This window comes from Miscanthus floridulus, chromosome 17, assembly GCF_019320115.1.
Source record: "Miscanthus floridulus cultivar M001 chromosome 17, ASM1932011v1, whole genome shotgun sequence".
Lineage (NCBI taxonomy): Eukaryota > Viridiplantae > Streptophyta > Magnoliopsida > Poales > Poaceae > Miscanthus > Miscanthus floridulus.
The window spans coordinates 65,637,667-65,654,351 of record NC_089596.1 but is presented as its reverse complement, the minus strand read 5'-3'; the positions used below and the strand labels follow the sequence as shown (position 1 = coordinate 65,654,351).

Here is a 16,685-nt window from a genome sequence, read left to right as displayed (position 1 = left end):
AGCCCACTCGTGTGCGAGCCTGAGCCGCTGGGTCTCGGCAAAGTTGCAGGAGGAGCCCCCGAGTCTCTCGCACGGAGCGAGAGAGCGGTCAGAGGTCCCCCTGGCTTTTGGTTCACCCCTCGCGCGTGAGGGTCTGTCGGCCGAGGCCCCCTCGGGTGCGATCCTAGGTCGCGGGGTCTCGGCGTCTTTTGCGGAAGGAGCTCCCTATCCTCTGCACGGAGCGAGAGGACCGTCAGGAGTTCTTCCGGCTTTTTGAACGACCCTCGCGCTTCCTTTTCGCTCAGAAGGAGGGTTTGTATTGCCGAGCCCCCTCGTGTGCGAGCCCAAGTCGCTGGGACTCGGCAATGTGTCGCAGGAAGAGCCCCTTAGCCTCTGCGCGGAGCAAGAGGGCCGTCAAGGATTCTCCTGACTTTTTGTTCGACCCTCGCGCTTCCTTTTCGCTCGGAAGGAGGGGTGGAAGATGCCACGCTACCCTCGGTGGGCGCGAGCGACGGCATTTCCGGTGAGCTGTTATCGGGTAAGTCCGAGTGGAGGCCCGTACCCCGTTCGCTGGGGGTCGGCTAGCGGTCCGGAGACGCGCTCCAAGAGTACCGGAGGGTTTCTCTAGTGGGTGCCGAGGCCGTTCGCTGGGCCTCGGTGGCTCGGTGCCTCCCTACGGTGGGATCCCATTCGGAGACTTCCCTGCCGGTCTCGGACACGACACAGGGCGTCCCAAGCGTTTCGCTTGCTTGGGCCTCGGCCTCGCATAGGCTCGCCCGTAGTCGCCCCTGACTCTGTTGCCCTGGGGCGGCTGTCGAAACCCCTGAGGGCCCAGCCTTCGAACCCCTGGACCGTAACGGGCTCGGTGCCCAGTTCCTTTGCCTAAAAGGAATCGGGTGGGGGTTACCTCTCTCCCTGCGGTTAGCAACGGCAGGCGCGCCTTTTGAGGCAGCTTTTTTAGGGAGGTGAAACGGCGCCTGCTGTTGCTGCGGTTGGGCGCGACGTGGCGTCAGTCGATGGGACGTAACTGCACGCGCAATTAATGAGGAGGAAGTGGGCGTGTGGGCGGTAAGACCAGATCTGGGTAACCGCAGCGGATTTTTTTGGGAAAACTTCCCCGATTTCGTTGCTCGTCGGTTTCGACTCGTCCCTGCATAAATGCGCAAACAGCCTCGCCCTCCCCCTCCTTACCTTTTCTGCGTTCGCTTTTGCTGCCTCCGTGCCATCGTTGAGAGCATAGAGCGGGGAGGAGAAGGGCGAGAGAGAGAGAGCGAACGGAAGAGAGAGAGAGAGATTACCGCTGTAGCAGCGTCCCCCGCCGCGCAATGGCAGGTGGTCCCGTCATCCTTTCGGCGGATCCCTGGGAGCGGTCTGATGTCACCGAGGAGAAGCTGCAGTCGCTCGTGGAGGCCGGTCTTCTTCGCCCGGTCACCGATCCTGACGAGCCGGAGTGGATTGCTCCGGGGAGCGAGTCGGAGCCGAGGCCGCGCGACGGCTACGTGGTGAGCTTCACCGTCTTCCACGAGCGAGGCCTCGGGTTGCCGGCGGATAGCTTCATGCGGGCGCTCCCGCACTACTATGGCGTGGAGCTCCAGAATTTCAGTCCCAACTCCATCGCGCAGGCGGCCATCTTTGTCGCCGTCTGTGAGGGGTACTTGGGGATCGCTCCCCACTGGGAGTTGTGGCACCATTTGTTCCGGGCGACGTTCACCACCAAGCCGGGGGGGCACGAGGGGGGCCCGGAAGGCGCAGAGGGCCGGCGGCTACACCCTTCACGTGCGCCAAGACTGGCAGTCCCTCTATATCCTGGCCCAGCTGTCAACGTCCAACCGTCGTTGGTATGACGGCTGGTTCTACCTCCGCAACGACGGCGGAGGACTTCCCCCTTATACCGGGTGTGTTGTAGAGAGTCAACCGGAAAAATGGGGATACGGCGTCGTCAAGGCCGATCAGCCTAGGCTGGAACCGCTCTTGAGGGCCTTGGGGAAGCTGCGTGACCACGGCCTTTCGGTGGCCGTGGTTGTGGCGGCTTTTCACCGCCGGAGGGTGTTGCCTCTGATGGCCCGGCGGCGGCGGCTGTTCGAGATGACCCCGGGCGATTCGATCGCCGGTGTCAAGATGTCCGCCTTCGCTCTTACCGACGACGAGACCCTACGTCGGGTGAGAGAGGCGGTAGACGGGAAGCCGAGGCTCGATGACTTGACGCCGTTCCCGATGCGCCCGTCGCGGGGGTATGTCTCGCTGGTAAGTTGGATGTTGTCGAGGCTTTCGCGGCCTTCTTGTTTTTCGCCTTTTTGGTCTGTTGTCTTACTTCGTCGTTCTCACAGGGGATAAGAGACGTGCGAGGCTCCCCGCCGCCCATTCCCGAGGACGCCCGGCGGTGATCCGTGAACAGGGCGCGTGTCGAGGAGGAGAAGAAGAAGAAAGATGCCCAGGAGGCGAAGCGCACGAAGAAGATCCTCGCGCGCGAAAAGCTAGACGCCCGTCGCCGGCGCCAGAGGCTCGACGGTCTCCCTTTGGAGCCGTCTCCCTCGTCGTTGGTGTCGGATTCTTCGAGCGACGGCGGCGGGCGCGAGGTGGGGACGGCCTGCCTGGAACACCTCCTCGACATCAGGGAGATGGTTCCCGGGGCGCCGGCAAGGAGCCTGACGCCCCTAGGAGGAGGAGGAGGCGTCCCGGGGCCAGTGGCGGCCCGTCCCGGGGCCGAGGCCGACACACCCGAGGCGCGGGTGTCGGAGGAGCGTTGCCGTCGGCCCGATGGGTTCGACGGTGGAGGTGGAGCGGGTGACGGTGGGGGCGACCCCATTATCTCCGCGAAGGGTCGAGGAGGTGCCGAGGTCCGACGGAGGCTAGCTGGCGCTGGTGGACACCGAGGCTGCGCTGCTGCCACCACCGCCGCTGTTGCAGAGGAGGCAGGCGGTGGTCGAAGCGGTTGCATCCCCGTTCGCGGTAAGCGTCTTTTCTGGTGGGAGTCCGTAGTACTTCTTGTTCGCCCCTTGGTTGCATGCTGACCTTGGGAGTGTCTTTTCTTCCAGCCAGACGCTTCTGGTGGAAGATCCTCCCTTGGCGCCCCGTAAGGCGCTCAAGGTGAACGTTAGCTCCTCCGCCCATCAGGCAGCGGAGGCGCAGGCTGGCGTGCGACGCGGCGCGGCGTCGGGCGAGGCCGTTTCGGAGGGAGGCGGCTGCCCAGGAAAAGGGGGACGAGGCGGCCGCGGAGCGAGTGGAGGAGGAGGAGCCCATGCCTCGCGATGTTGTGGGTCTTGGGGCGAGGGAGGCTGGGGCGTCTGCTATTGCCGAGGCCACTGAGGGTGAGGCCGGAACCCCCAAGACCTCCATCGTCAGGGCGGTGGATGCCGGGGCCATCGAGGTAGAGATGGCGGAGGCCAGAGCCCCCGGGTCCGTCGAGACCGAGGCGATGGAGGTGGAGACGGGGCAAATTTTGGCACTGCCCCTGGTCCAGACAATCTCGTCTGATGATTCCTCCCGAGGGAAGGAGGCGGCGGACGTCGAGGCGGCCAGTGTCGCGGAGCAACCAGTCCCAGATCCCGCCGGGGGGAGTTCGGCTCTTGTCCGGCTACGGCCCGAGCCTCGCGGGTGGAACTTCCCGCGTGTTTTCTGGCGGAACCGGGCTGACCCCGAGGGGGAGCCCGTGTTCGCCCTTGAAGATACCGCAGAGGGGGGCATTGGGGCACCCTTGAGCAGTACCGCCAACTGGCAGTGCAGTCGCTGCAGACAGCGATGACTATTATGGGTCAGGACTTGCCCGGCGTCACGCGGGTAAGTACTTTCCTCTCTCGTGCCGCGTTGTTTTCTCTCCGAGCCCCCTCGCAGTGTTTGACGTGCGTTTTTTGTTTTGCCTCCTTAGGAGCTCGAGACCCGATCCCTTGGGAAATCAGTGTTTCCTCGGAGCCTAAGCTGTCCTTTGGGCGAAACGGTGGTGAGGGAGTTGCCGTAGCCCAGAGGCATAGGCCGTTCTCACGGCTCGGCCGGCCTTTTCGCCTTTGAGACGATCTTTCGGTCCTTAGGTTCTATACAATCGATTTGTCTATAAGGGGGTTCCTCAAAAGATTATAACAACTAAAGAACGCTTCTTTATTGTATTTCGAGAAACAATGTAAACAACGTTTGGAAATTTAAGGGTAGAAACGACGTAGCTGTTCTATGTTCCAAGCGTTGGTGAAGGTTTCGCCCTTCTCGTTGGCTAACTTGTAGGTCCCGGGCTTCAGCACTTGAGCGACGATATACGGCCCTTCCCAGGGTGGGGTCAGCTTGTGGCGGCCCTTATTGCTCTGCCTCAGTCTCAGCACCAGGTCGCCCACCTTCAGGTCCCGGCTTTGGACGCGCCGGGCTTGGTAGCGTCGTAGGGCTTGCTGGTACCTGGCTGAGTGTAGCAGCGCGACGTCTCGGGCTTCCTCCAGTTGGTCGAGGGCATCTTCGCGGGCAGTGCGGTTGCTTTGTTCGTTGTACGCCTGTAGCCTCGGGGAACCGTATTCTAAGTCAGTGGGGAGGATGGCCTCGGCCCCATAGACCAGGAAGAACGGTGTGAATCCCGTGGCTCGGCTCGGGGTATTTCTTAGGCTCCAGATGACTGACGGGAGTTCGGCAAGCCATTTCTTGCCAAACTTCTTCAACTGGTTGAATATTCTTGGCTTAAGGCCTTGTAGGATCATGCCGTTGGCACGCTCTACTTGGCCATTCGTCCTTGGGTGCCCTACGGCCGACCAGGCCACCCGGATGTGGTGGTCGTCGCAGAACGTTAGGAACTTGCGACCGGTGAATTGTGTCCCGTTGTCAGTGATGATGGTGTTAGGAACCCCGAACCTGTGGATGATATCCGTAAAGAACAGCACCGCTTGCTCGGATTTGATCTGAGCGATCGGACGAGCCTCGATCCATTTGGAGAATTTGTCGATAGCTACCAGCAGATGGGTATAGCCCCCGGGTGCCTTCTGCAGAGGCCCAACCATGTCCAGCCCCCACACAGCGAATGGCCATGTGATGGGGATGGTTTGGAGGGCTTGGGCCGGGAGGTGCGTCTGTCGAGCGTAGTACTGGCATCCCTCGCAGGTGCGTACTAGCTTTGTGGCGTCGGCCACCGCTGTTGGCCAATAGAAACCTTGGCGGAAGGCGTTACCCACGAGCGTCCGAGGCGCCGCGTGGTGCCCGCAGACTCCCGCGTGTAAGTCCCGAAGTAAGGATTGGCCAGCCTCGGTGGTGATGCATTGTTGGAGAATACCAGATGGGCTGCGTCTATATAACTCGCCGTCGCAGAGGACGTAAGTCTTGGCGCGTCGCGCAAGCCGTCGGGCCTCGGTTCTGTCAGCAGGTAGCTCTCCTCGGACGAGGCGATCAAAGAGAGGGACTCGCCAGTCCGTTCCTTGGTCGGCTTTGGGAGGCTCTGCGTCAACTGCCATGGCCTCGGGCTCGGCTGGCGGGGTCTCGGTGGTAGAGGGGGCCTCGGGCCCTGCGGTGGGCTCGGCCGATGGGTCCTCTTTCGTCGCCGAGGCGTAGTCGACGGATGGCTTGTGGAGGTCTCTGGCGAAGACGTTCGGAGGGGCCGGGGTCCGTGCCGACGCCATCTTTGCCAGTTCGTCCGCAGCCTCGTTGAACTTTCGTGCAACGTGGTTGAGTTCGAGACCGTCGAACTTGTTCTCCAGACGGCGTACCATCGCGCAGTACGCCTTCATTTTGGGGTCATGGCAGCTTGACTCTTTCATCACCTGATCGACGATGAGTTGCGAATCACCCCGTACGTCGAGACGTCGTACTCCAAGTTCGATGGCGATTTGCAGGCCATTGACGAGGGCCTCGTACTCGGCGACATTGTTGGAGGCGGCGAAGTGAAGCCGGATCATGTAGCGCATGTGTATTCCGAGGGGCGAGACCAGGAGCAGGCCCGCGCCGGCCCCAGTCTTCATCAGAGATCCGTCGAAGTACATGGTCCAGCATTCTGATTGGATTTGAACGGGTGGCAGCTGTGTGTCGGTCCACTCGGCTACAAAGTCGGCCAGGACCTGCGATTTGATCGCTTTCCGAGGCGCGAAAGACAAGGTCTCCCCCATGAGTTCGACAGCCCATTTGGCTATTCTACCCAAGGCCTCCCGGTTTTGGATTATCTCTCCCAGGGGAAAAGACGACACCACAGTCACCGGGTGGGACTCGAAGTAGTGACGCAGCTTGCGTCGGGCCAAGACTATGGCGTAAACCAACTTCTGGATGTGGGGGTAACGTGTCTTAGTCTCGGAGAGCACTTCGCTGATGAAGTAGACAGGTCGCTGGATGGGCAGAGCGTGTCCCTTCTCCTGCCTCTCGACGACTACGGCCGCGCTGACCACTTGGGTCGTCGCGGCGACGTAGAGTAAGAGGTGTTCGCCCTTGGTGGGCGGAACCAGGATGGGGGGGTTGGTGAGCAGTGCTTTGAGCCTGGCGAGGGCTTCCTCGGCCTCGGCGGTCCAAGAAAAGCGCTCGGACTTTCTCAAGAGGCGGTACAGGGGTAGGCCTTTTTCACCGAGGCGCGAGATGAAGCGGCTTAGGGCCGCAAGGCATCCCATGACCCTCTGCACGCCTTTGAGGTCTCGGATCGGGCCCATGTTGGTCACGGCCGAGACCTTCTCCGGGTTGGCCTCGATCCCACGTTCCGAGACTATGAATCCCAAGAGCATGCCTCGGGGAACCCCGAAGACACACTTCTCGGGGTTGAGCTTGATGCCCTTCTTTCTGAGACATGTGAAGGCAACCTCCAGGTCGCCGACGAGATCGCCGGCCTTCCTGGACTTGACTACGATGTCATCCACGTAGGCCTCAACGGTTCGTCCGATATGTTCGCCAAAGACTTGGATCATGCACCGTTGGTAAGTGGCCCCTGCGTTTCTGAGGCCGAACGGCATGGTTATGTAGCAGTACATGCCGAATGGGGTGATGAAAGAAGTCGCGAGCTGGTCGGACTCTTTCATCTTGATTTGGTGGTAACCGGAATACGCATCAAGGAAGGAGAGGGTTTCGCATCCTGTAGTGGAGTCGACGATTTGGTCAATTCGTGGTAGTGGGAATGGGACTTTCGGGCATGCTTTATTTAGACTAGTGTAGTCCACGCACATCCTCCACTTGCCACTTTTCTTCCTGACTAGTATAGGGTTAGCCAACCACTCTGGATGGGATACTTCCTTGATGAACCCGGCTGCCACGAGCTTCTGCACTTCTTCGCCGATGGCCCTGCGCTTCTCCTCGTCAAACCGGCGCAGGCGCTGCTTTGTCGGCCTGGAGCCTGGCCGGATATCTAAGGCGTGCTCGGCGACCTCCCTTGGTATGCCTGGCATGTCCGAGGGACTCCATGCGAACATATCGACGTTCGCACGGAGAAAGTCGACGAGCACGGCCTCCTATTTGCTGTCGAGGGTGGCGCTGATCTTCAGTCCCCGACCGTCGGGGACGGTGGGATCGACTGGGACGACCTTGACGGCCTCCGCGGGTTCGAAGGTCCCGGCGCGCCGCTTGGCGTCGGGAACCTTGCTACCAAGCTGGTCGAGATCGGCGATGAGGGTCTCGGCCTCCACGATGGCCTCGGCGTACTCGATGCACTCGACGTCGCAGTCGTATGCATGTTCGTACGTGGACTCGACGGTGATGACGCCGTTGGGGCCTGGCATCTTGAGCTTGAGGTAGGTGTAGTTGGGGATCGCCATGAACTTGGCGTAGCACGGGCGCCCCAAGATGGCGTGGTAAGCCCCCTTGAATTCAACTACCTCGAAGGTGAGGACCTCCTTACGGTAGTTGGATGGAGTGCCAAAGCAGACGGGTAAGTCGATGCGCCCGAGGGGTCGTGTGCGCTTTCCTGGCACGATGCCGTGGAAGGGTGCGGAACCGCCTCGAAGCTGTGACTGGTCGAGCTCTAGGAGCTCCAGAGTGTTGACGTAGAGGATATTGAGGCCGCTGCCTCCGTCCATGAGCACTTTGGTGAGTCGGGTGTTGCCAATGATCGGGTCGACGACAAGCGGGTACTGCCCGGGGTTTGGAACATAATCGGGGTGGTCATCCCGATCGAAGGTGATTGCCTCCCGAGACCAGTCGAGGGTACCGGGGGGTGGCCACCTTGACCGAGAAAACCTCCCGGCGTTCCCTCTTTCGCTGGCGCGCCGTGAGGCATGCCGAGGGTCCGCCAAAGATCATGAAAGCGTTGCGTACCTCGGGGAACCCGTCGTCTTTGTCCTCGTTCCGACCGCCGGGGCCCTTCTGCTTGGCGTCGTCGTCGGGGAGCCCGAGCCTGGCATAGTAACGCCGGAGCATGGTGCACTCCTCGAGGGCATGCTTCACCGGACCTTGATGGTAAGGGCAGGGCTTCTTCAGCATGTCGTCAAATAGCCCGGGGCCGCGGGGGCCTCGGGGATTCCTGCGATCTGTTGTGGCGACGTGAACGGCCTCGAGGACCTCCTGCTTCCCCGGGCGACCCTTCTTCTTTCTCTTAGGGACGCGGGTGGGCGAGGCCTTGGGGGCCTCGTCCTTCTGCTTCCCCTTGACGTCGTTGTTGGGGAAGATGGCCCCCACCGCCTCTTCGCCCGAGGCGAAGTTGGTGGCGATGTCGAGGAGCGCAGCGGCAGAGCGCGGGACGTTGCATCCTAACTCTCGGACCAAGTCCCGACAAGTGGTGCCGGAGAGGAAAGCCTGGACGATTTCCGAGTCACCGACGCTGGGTAGCTCGGTGCACTGTTTGGAGAAGCGCCGGATGAAGTCTCGGAGAGACTCGTCCGGCTTCTGGCGGTAGCTCTTAAGATCCCAGGAATTCCCAGGGCGCACGTAAGTGCCCTGGAAGTTCCCGACGAAGATCCTAACCAAGTCGCGCCAGTCGTGGATTTGCGAGGGGGGGAGATGCTCAAGCCAGGCTCACGCCGAGTCCGTCAAGAGCAAAGGGAGATTGCGGATGATGAGCAGATCATCGTCCGCGCCACCCAGTTGGCAGGCCAGGCGGTAATCGGCGAGCCAAAGTTCTGGGTTGGTCTCGCCGCTGTACTTCACGAGGTTGGCCGGCTGTCGGAACCGGGCGGGGAAAGGAGCAACGCGGATGGCCCTGCTGAAGACCCGAGGTCCTGGCGGCTCAGGGGAAGGGCTGCGGTCCTCTCCACTGTCGTAGCGACCGCCTCGATGTGGGTGGTAGCCTCGGGCGGCTCCGTCGTCGTGGCGCCGTCGCCTGCCAACTACTTCGTGGTTGCCCTGTGCCTCGCGTTGGTCCCTAAGTCGGTCACGCACCGAGGGGGCCCTGTCGACCGTCGGTGCACGAGCGGCCTCGGGACGGACCGAGGCATCCTGGCCCCGCGCGAGGTTGCGCTGTGGGTTGCTCCGAAGTGCCTCCGCGCCGGCGGGAGGCGGAACTCTCGGCTTGCTGCACTGCTGCGGTCTCGAGGAGGTCGCGGAGCTCTCTGCGGACCCGTCGCCCTTCGGTGGTGGAGGGCTCGGGCATCGCTCGGACCAGCATCGCAGCGGCTGCGACATTCTGGCTAGCGCGGTTAAAGATTGGGGGTGGCTCTCCCCCCTCGTTGTCGTTGATGCGGTGATGGACGTCGCGGGCCCTCCCTCGGGCTCCTCCGCCCTCACCGCGCCCTCGCTGCTCCTGTTCGAGAGTGTCCCGGAGCTGTTGCAGAAGGAGTCGGTCCTGTTCGACCTTGGCCTAAAGCTCGCGGAGCTGCTCCAGGTCTGGGCGACGATGCCCCCCGCGAACAGGATTCTCGTTCCGTGCTGCCGGGGCTTCGAGACGCGGAGGTGTGGCATCACCCGCCCCCGCCCGGGGCGGTGAATGGTTGCCTGTCCTTTCTTCTTCGCCCGCCGTTGGCATCCCGAGCCCGACGTGGAAGCACTCACGGGATGGATCGTAAGTCCCTTTGTCGTCGGAGTCGGAATAGCCGAGGCAGTAGTCGCTTGCGGCCAAGAATTGGCGCAAAGCCCCAGGGTTGTGGAGTTCGGAGAAATCCACCCCGGGCCACGCCTCGTCCTCGTCCGAGGGGTCGGAGTGGGTGCTCAGGTCGAGAGCGAAGCGCTGGCGGCGTTCCGAGGGATGCTCGTGAGTGGCAGCGTAAGCGTAGGCGTAAGAGGCGGTAGCATTTCTCAACCCAAAGGGGTATGGGAACGGGGCCGTCTCTAGATTCTGCCCCGCCGGGGTCGGCTCTTCAGGGAGTGGCGGAGCGGGGTTAGACGACTGGGCATCGCCGTAAGCCCCCGGCGATTTTCCTTTGTCCAGGCTCAGGTCAGACGGGTCCCCAGCTAGGGACCCCCGTACCAACAGCTGGTCATAGGATATCAGCGGGGAGTGGCGTGCCGCCCCGGGCTCGCGTAGCGTCGGGGTGGCCTTGCTCGCGCCGTGCCTGGCGAGCGTGGCGAGAGCGGCCGCCCGGGCGCCGCCTGCGCCTGGGCTGCCGGGGCACGACTTCGTCGTCGGACGGTGGGGTTCGAGGAGTGAGGAGCACCATGTCGTACTCATGCCCTAGAGACATGAACTCTAGGCTCCCGAGCCAAACTATGGTGCCGAGACGCAATGGTCGTATGTGGTCTGCCATCCGGAACTTGCTAGGATGACGAAGCTGACACGCAGAGGCCCCTACCTGGCGCGCCAACTGTCGGTGTTTTGGAACCGGGGGTCCCTCAACCAACGAGTGAATTTGTGCTGCGTGCCCCTAATCCCGGATGGTAATGCAAAGAGACACAAGGTTTATACTGGTTCGGGCAATCGAGGCCCTACGTCCAGTCTGAGAGATCGATCTTGTATTCCTTGCACCGGAGTGCTCGTAGTAGGGGGTTATAAGCTAGGTGAGAGAGGGAGCTAGCCCCAGGTCTCGGCGAGGGTGGTGCGGGCTGCTTGAGATGTTGTTCCCAAGCAGCGTAGAGGTGTGTAGTTCTATCGGTGTGTTCGTCTTTCTGCCTCTTCCTCCTCTAGAAATGGACCCAGTCCCTCCCTTTTATACTCTAAGGGAGAAACCGGAACGTACACATGTTACTACCTAGCGCTTTATTAACAGGGTTGGCGTGTCCGAGCCCTGTAGCCGGCCACTGTTCGTGGCGTGGTCGATGGAGTGCCCCTATCCTTGTCGTGCAGAAGTGACGCGCCGGTCGTACTCGGTTTTGTGCATAGTGGGACTCCCGTACAGCTTGACGCAGGACATGGCGGGCGACGTGCTGGTCATCGTGTGATGACGTCGTAGGGGGCCGTGGCTCTGCAGATGCCGAGGCCGAGCCATCGTGGGGCTTCGGCGGGCATGGATCCTCAGGCTGCCGAGCCCCTGAGGCTAACTGCCGAGGCTCTGAAGGGAATTATTGGTCCTGGGTACTGATTCCGAGGCCACAGTAGCCCAGACGTGGCTCCCCACGCCGTGTTGTTCTCGGAGCAGGAGTTGGCAGCACAGTGAGGCATGGGCGTCAACCACGCGCATAGTGGTTGGCACAGTCGCGGGTAACCCCTGCCCAGTACGGGCGACGTGCAGGTCATCGTGTGATGACGTCGTAGGGGGCTGCGGCTCTGCAAGTGCCGAGGCCGAGCCATCGCGGGGGGGCCCGACGGACATGGATCCTCAGGCTGCCGAGCCCCCGCAGCAAACTGCCGAGGCCCTGGAGAGAATTATAGGTCCTAGGTACTGATTCTGAGGCCACAGTAGCCCAGATGTGGTTCCCCACGCCGCGTTGTTCTCGGAGCGGGAGTTGGCAGCACAGTGAGGTACGGGCGTCAATCATGTGCATGGTGGTTAGCACAGTGGCGGGTAACCCCTGCCCAGTCCTGCCTCCTGTCCCGTCAGTCGTTCTGCTGTACTGTGCCGAGCATGCGGCTGATGTCAGGGGCAGCAGTTGGCTGAGTTAATACGACGTTTTGTCAGAGGGACGGGAGGAGGAAGAGGCAGCGGAGTGCTGCCGTGCCCGCCTCGCGCGAGACGGAGGATCGGTGGCCCGGCCGAGGCCTGCGACGAGAGAGGGGGTCGGCCGAGGCCTTTGGTAGGGGGTCGCCCGAAGTCAGCGGCGAGGGGGCCTCGGGCGAGTCGGAGAATTGCAGACCTCGGCGAGGAGGCCTCGGGCGAATCGGAGAATCGGTACTACTTCTGAGGCCTCGGCGAGGGGGCCTTGGGCGAAGGGGCTTCGGCGAGGGGGCCTCGGGCGAATCGGAGATTTTGGCTGAGACCCCGTTTGTCTTTTTGGTTTCTGCTTAGGGTACCCCTTTTTATGGTATCCGACAAGTACACAGTAGACATATATTGTGGTTTATTGAGAACTGTACTTTTTTATGTAAAATATAGTGTGCTTGACTGTCGCGGTTCATAAACTAAGCCGTTTATGATACGGCCCCCTGGTTAAAGGGGACTAAGTGCCTGTTTAGTTCCTAAAATTTTGCAAAATTTTTCAAGATTTTTCGTCGCATCGAATCTTTAGACGCATGCATGAAATATTAAATATAAATAAAAAAGAAAACTAATTACACAGTTTAGACGAAATTCACAAGACGAATCTTTTAAGCCTAATTAGACTATGATTGAACACTAATTGCTAAATAACAACAAAAGTGCTACAGTACTATTTCTAAAAAAAAATCGCCAACTAAACCAGGCCTAAGAATCTAAGATACCTGTAGCCTTCGGTTCTTTTACCCAAGTGTTTCTCTTTCTGATTGCATTCGGTTTCCTTTTTTTTAATATTGGCGTTCTCGGTCTATCTGCGCCTTGCCAGCTGGTGATGGTTCAGGGCGCATTTAGATGCAAAAATTTTGGGTTTTGGATACTGTAGCACTTTTATTTGTATTTGACAATTAGTGTTTAATTATGGACTAATTAGGTTCGAAAGTTTTGTCTCGCGATTTCTCATCTAACTGTGCAATTAATTTTTTTTTCGTCTACATTTAATACTCTATGTATGTGCCGCAAGATTCGATGTGATGGGAAAAAATTTGGAAACTAAACATGCCCTCAGTTCAAGTGCTCAGCAGCTTCGCGTGCTATGGTAACGCGAATTCATTTTGGCCCAGCACTGAATCCTGGGCACGCATTGTGGTAGTCGGTCGGTAAAACCTAAGAATAGCCAGAAGTGTTCCGACTAAATTGTTGTAAGAGTGTTGATGGGCTTTACTGCTATCACCAACCCAAGGAGCCCGTCCAAGACTCCAAGCCTTACACCTAACCATCAATTGCCTCTGGTGTTCACACGAGCTCTTTCTTCTTCTTCTTTTCTTTTTCTTCGAGATAATGTAACGAAGCGCTTTAATTCGAAACCAGTAGTAGTACGCGAGACAACTGGCCGGCTGAACACGCTGCCCTCTTTAGTTGGAGAGCAGTATGTATCGGTACAGTTCAAGTGCAGCAGCAAGTATCTCGGAGCGTAATTAAGAAGTGAACATGCAATGCAAGGAGAACACCATGAATAATCGATGCATGGGGCATGCCAGTGGCAGGCTCACCACTCACGCTTAGATCTTTATTACGCACGGGTTTTTACTAAAGATGGCAACGACCCCTATGTCTGATACCCGAGTATTTATTCAGGGGACAGGGATGAAATCATATCTTTACCCGTGAACATTTAAATGGGCAAGAATCTATCCCTGACGGGTATAGTGGGTACGGGAACGTTCCCTGTTTACCCGTCCCCGTTACCCATTGGGGAACCCGATTATTTGAGCTGTCATACGAGTATTAGACCTAAAGAAACTCAACATAGGTATTTTGGCCCAAATCTGAACAATCATATATATAGTTTGTGTGTTCTAGGAACCCTAGTTCAATTTTTTCTCACCATCTCCGCTAGCAGCACAAGCACGCCTGCCTCACGAGCGCTCGTGCCCCTCGCTTCCTCAGTTCGGTCTCTCTGCCACATTTGCTCGTCCTCTTCGCAACCTCGCTCCTTCTCCTCGGTATCTCCGAGACTCCGACACTTATATCTGGGTGAAGAAGAAACGTCTCCGATTGCAAAGTTACGACCCCAAGTGTCCTTATTTATTGGGTATGCAGTACTCGTCGGGTATCTGTTACCCGACCGATGCCCGACGGATACGAGGATGGATAATAATCTATATCCGAGACAGTTAACGGGGACGGAAACAGAATAAATTCTCCGTAGCGAGGAAGGAACGTTCCGACGATACTGACGGTACATCCCGTTGCCATCGTTAGTTTTTACCGACCGACTACCGCAATGCGTGCCCAGGATTCAGTGCTGGGCCAAAATGAATTCGCGTTACCATAGCACGCGAAGCTGCTGAGCACTTGAACTGAACCATCACCAGCTGGCAAGGCGCAGATAGACCGAGAACGCCACGGCCGCCGGGCGACGTACGTGCAGATGTGATGAGCACCCGGCACGGCGGCACCCGCGTACTCCTTCCGTTGCCAACAGTTGTTGGCCTTTGGCCGGCCGTGGCGCGCTCGCGCACCGCACGTTCTTGCGCGTTCGTTCGTACAGCTTGGCCAGGCTCCGCCCTGTTACTATCCCTCATCATGGCAGTTCCTCCGGTATGCAGCCCAAGAAGAGCGAGAGATCCCGAGCCCGGAGTAAGAAGATATCAGGCCCAGAATGGGACTGCAATGCCTGCGCGGCCCAGCCGAGGAGTGAGGAGTGAATTCGCTATATGTACTGAGAGGAGAGAAGTGAATCGGCAACCAAAACCAGAACTGTAATATTACATTTCGTCGTTAATCATTCATAAGTTAAATGCACCAGAGGTCCATTAACTTATAAGGAGGTTTCAATTAGGTCCATCAACTTCTAAAGTGGCTTTTTAGATCCATAAACTTTGTACGCCGTATCACCTAGGTCCATACCTCTCCACGTTGGCTTCTCGTGCTGACGTGGCATGATGCCGTGGCCATGCAGGCCAGCCGCAGCCTCACGGGCGCGCGAGCAGAAGTCGGTGGACGGCGCCGCGTCACCTCACTTTGGAAGCTTGTATCTCTCCCATCAGGCCGAATTAGACTTTGGCACTTTAAGCAAAGTTGAAGATCTCGCGTAGCTCTACAACATTTGTTACTACCTCTTGTGCCAAAACTAAACGGATTCGGAGTTAAGAGGGGACAAAGATTGATGTTTTCCGTGTATTTTTGCGGTAGTATTGCATGAATACAGAGCGCGGCCTCAGGCGGCGGCTGTGGCTGCGACTCTATGTAAGACCTGCTGCTGCTGGTCCTGCTCCTGCGCCACGACGACGACATGCACCTCGGCCTTGGAGAAGCAGTGCGACGACGAGGACGCGAGCGAGCCCTGTCCCTGTGCGCCACCCGACGCGCCCGCGCTCGCCCCTACGCCTGGCCGGCGGAAGCTCCACCGCCTCTTCTCCCTCACGGGAGGCCGCACAGGAGGCAGCCGGCCGCGGAGTCGCCAGCCGCGGGCTCTGCCGATTTCGGCCTTAGGCGTGGCTGTGGCTACGTTTGCCGTGCTTCTTCGGATCGGCGAGCCACGCAGGCCAGGGCAGCGTCTCGGTGCCGCCGCCGTCCTCGGCGTGGAACTCGCGCCCTTGTGCGTCGCCCTGGCGTTCTCCACCTGCGCGGTAGGCCTCCGGCTAGAGCTCACCCACGTCGACGCGAAGGAGAACTGCACCACCAAGGAGCGCATGCGCTGAGCCACCGAGCGCACCCACCGCTGTCTGGCGTCCATGGCGGGCGGCGAGGCGAGCACGCCCGTCCACTGGAATGAGTCACAGTACATCGCCGAGTACCTCATCGGCGACCTACCGCAGCAGGCGGCGGCCATCATCGACACCGGCAGCAACCTCATCTGGACGCAGTGCTCGACCTACCGGGCGGTAGGCTGCTTCAGCCAGAACCTCTCCTTCTATGACTCGTCCCGGTCGCGCACAGCCAAGCCCATGGCGTGCAACGACACGGCGTGCGCGCTCAGCTCTAAGACCCGGAGTGCGCGCGACAACAAGGCGTGCGCCGTGCTCACCGCCTACGGTGCCGAGGTCATCGGCGGGGTGCTCGACACCGAGGTGCTCACGTTCGGCCAGTCAGAGAACGTGAGCCTCGCCTTCGGGTGCATCACCGCGAGCATTCTCACGCCGGGCTCCCTAGACAACAGGTTCTCCTACTGCCTCACGCCTTACTTCAGCGACGCCGTGAACATGAGCCGCCTGTTCGTCGGCGCGTCCGTCGGCCTGAGCAGCGGCCCACCGGTGACGTCCGTGCCATTCCTCAAGAACCCCGACGTGGACCCGTTCGACACGTTCTACTACCTTCCCCTCACCGGGATCACGGTGGGGGCAGCCAAGCTCGTCGGCCCCGCGGCCGCATTCGACCTCCGGGAGGTCGTGCGGGCGAAGTGGGCCGGCACGCTCATCGACTCGGGCTCCCCGTTCACGAGCCTCGTCGACGTGGCATACCAGGCGCTGAGAGATGAGCTCATGCGACAGCTAGGCGCCAGCGTCGTGCAGCCGCCGGCAGAGGCGGAAGGGCTCGACCTGTGCGTGGGCGTGGCGCACGGGGACGCCGGCAAGCTAGTACCCCCGCTGGTCCTACACTTCGGAAGTGGCAGCGGCAGCGGCGGTGGGGACGTTGTGGTGCCGCCGGAGAACTACTAGGCGCCCGTGGACGACACCATGGCGTGCTTGGTGGTGTTTAGCATGGGAGGGCCGAATAGCACGCTGCCGCTGAACAAGACGACCATCATCGACAACTACATGCAGCAGGACATGCAGCTGCTCTACGACCTCCAACATGGCGTGCTCTCCATCCAGCCGCGCGGACTGCAGCTCCGTGTGA

The 16,685-nt window shown here is 59.9% G+C and overlaps 1 pseudogene; it reads left to right on the top strand.

Moving 5' to 3' along the window:
* Positions 1 to 14,788: 14,788 nt before the first annotated feature.
* Positions 14,789 to 16,685, top strand: LOC136515719 (aspartic proteinase nepenthesin-1-like; annotated as a pseudogene).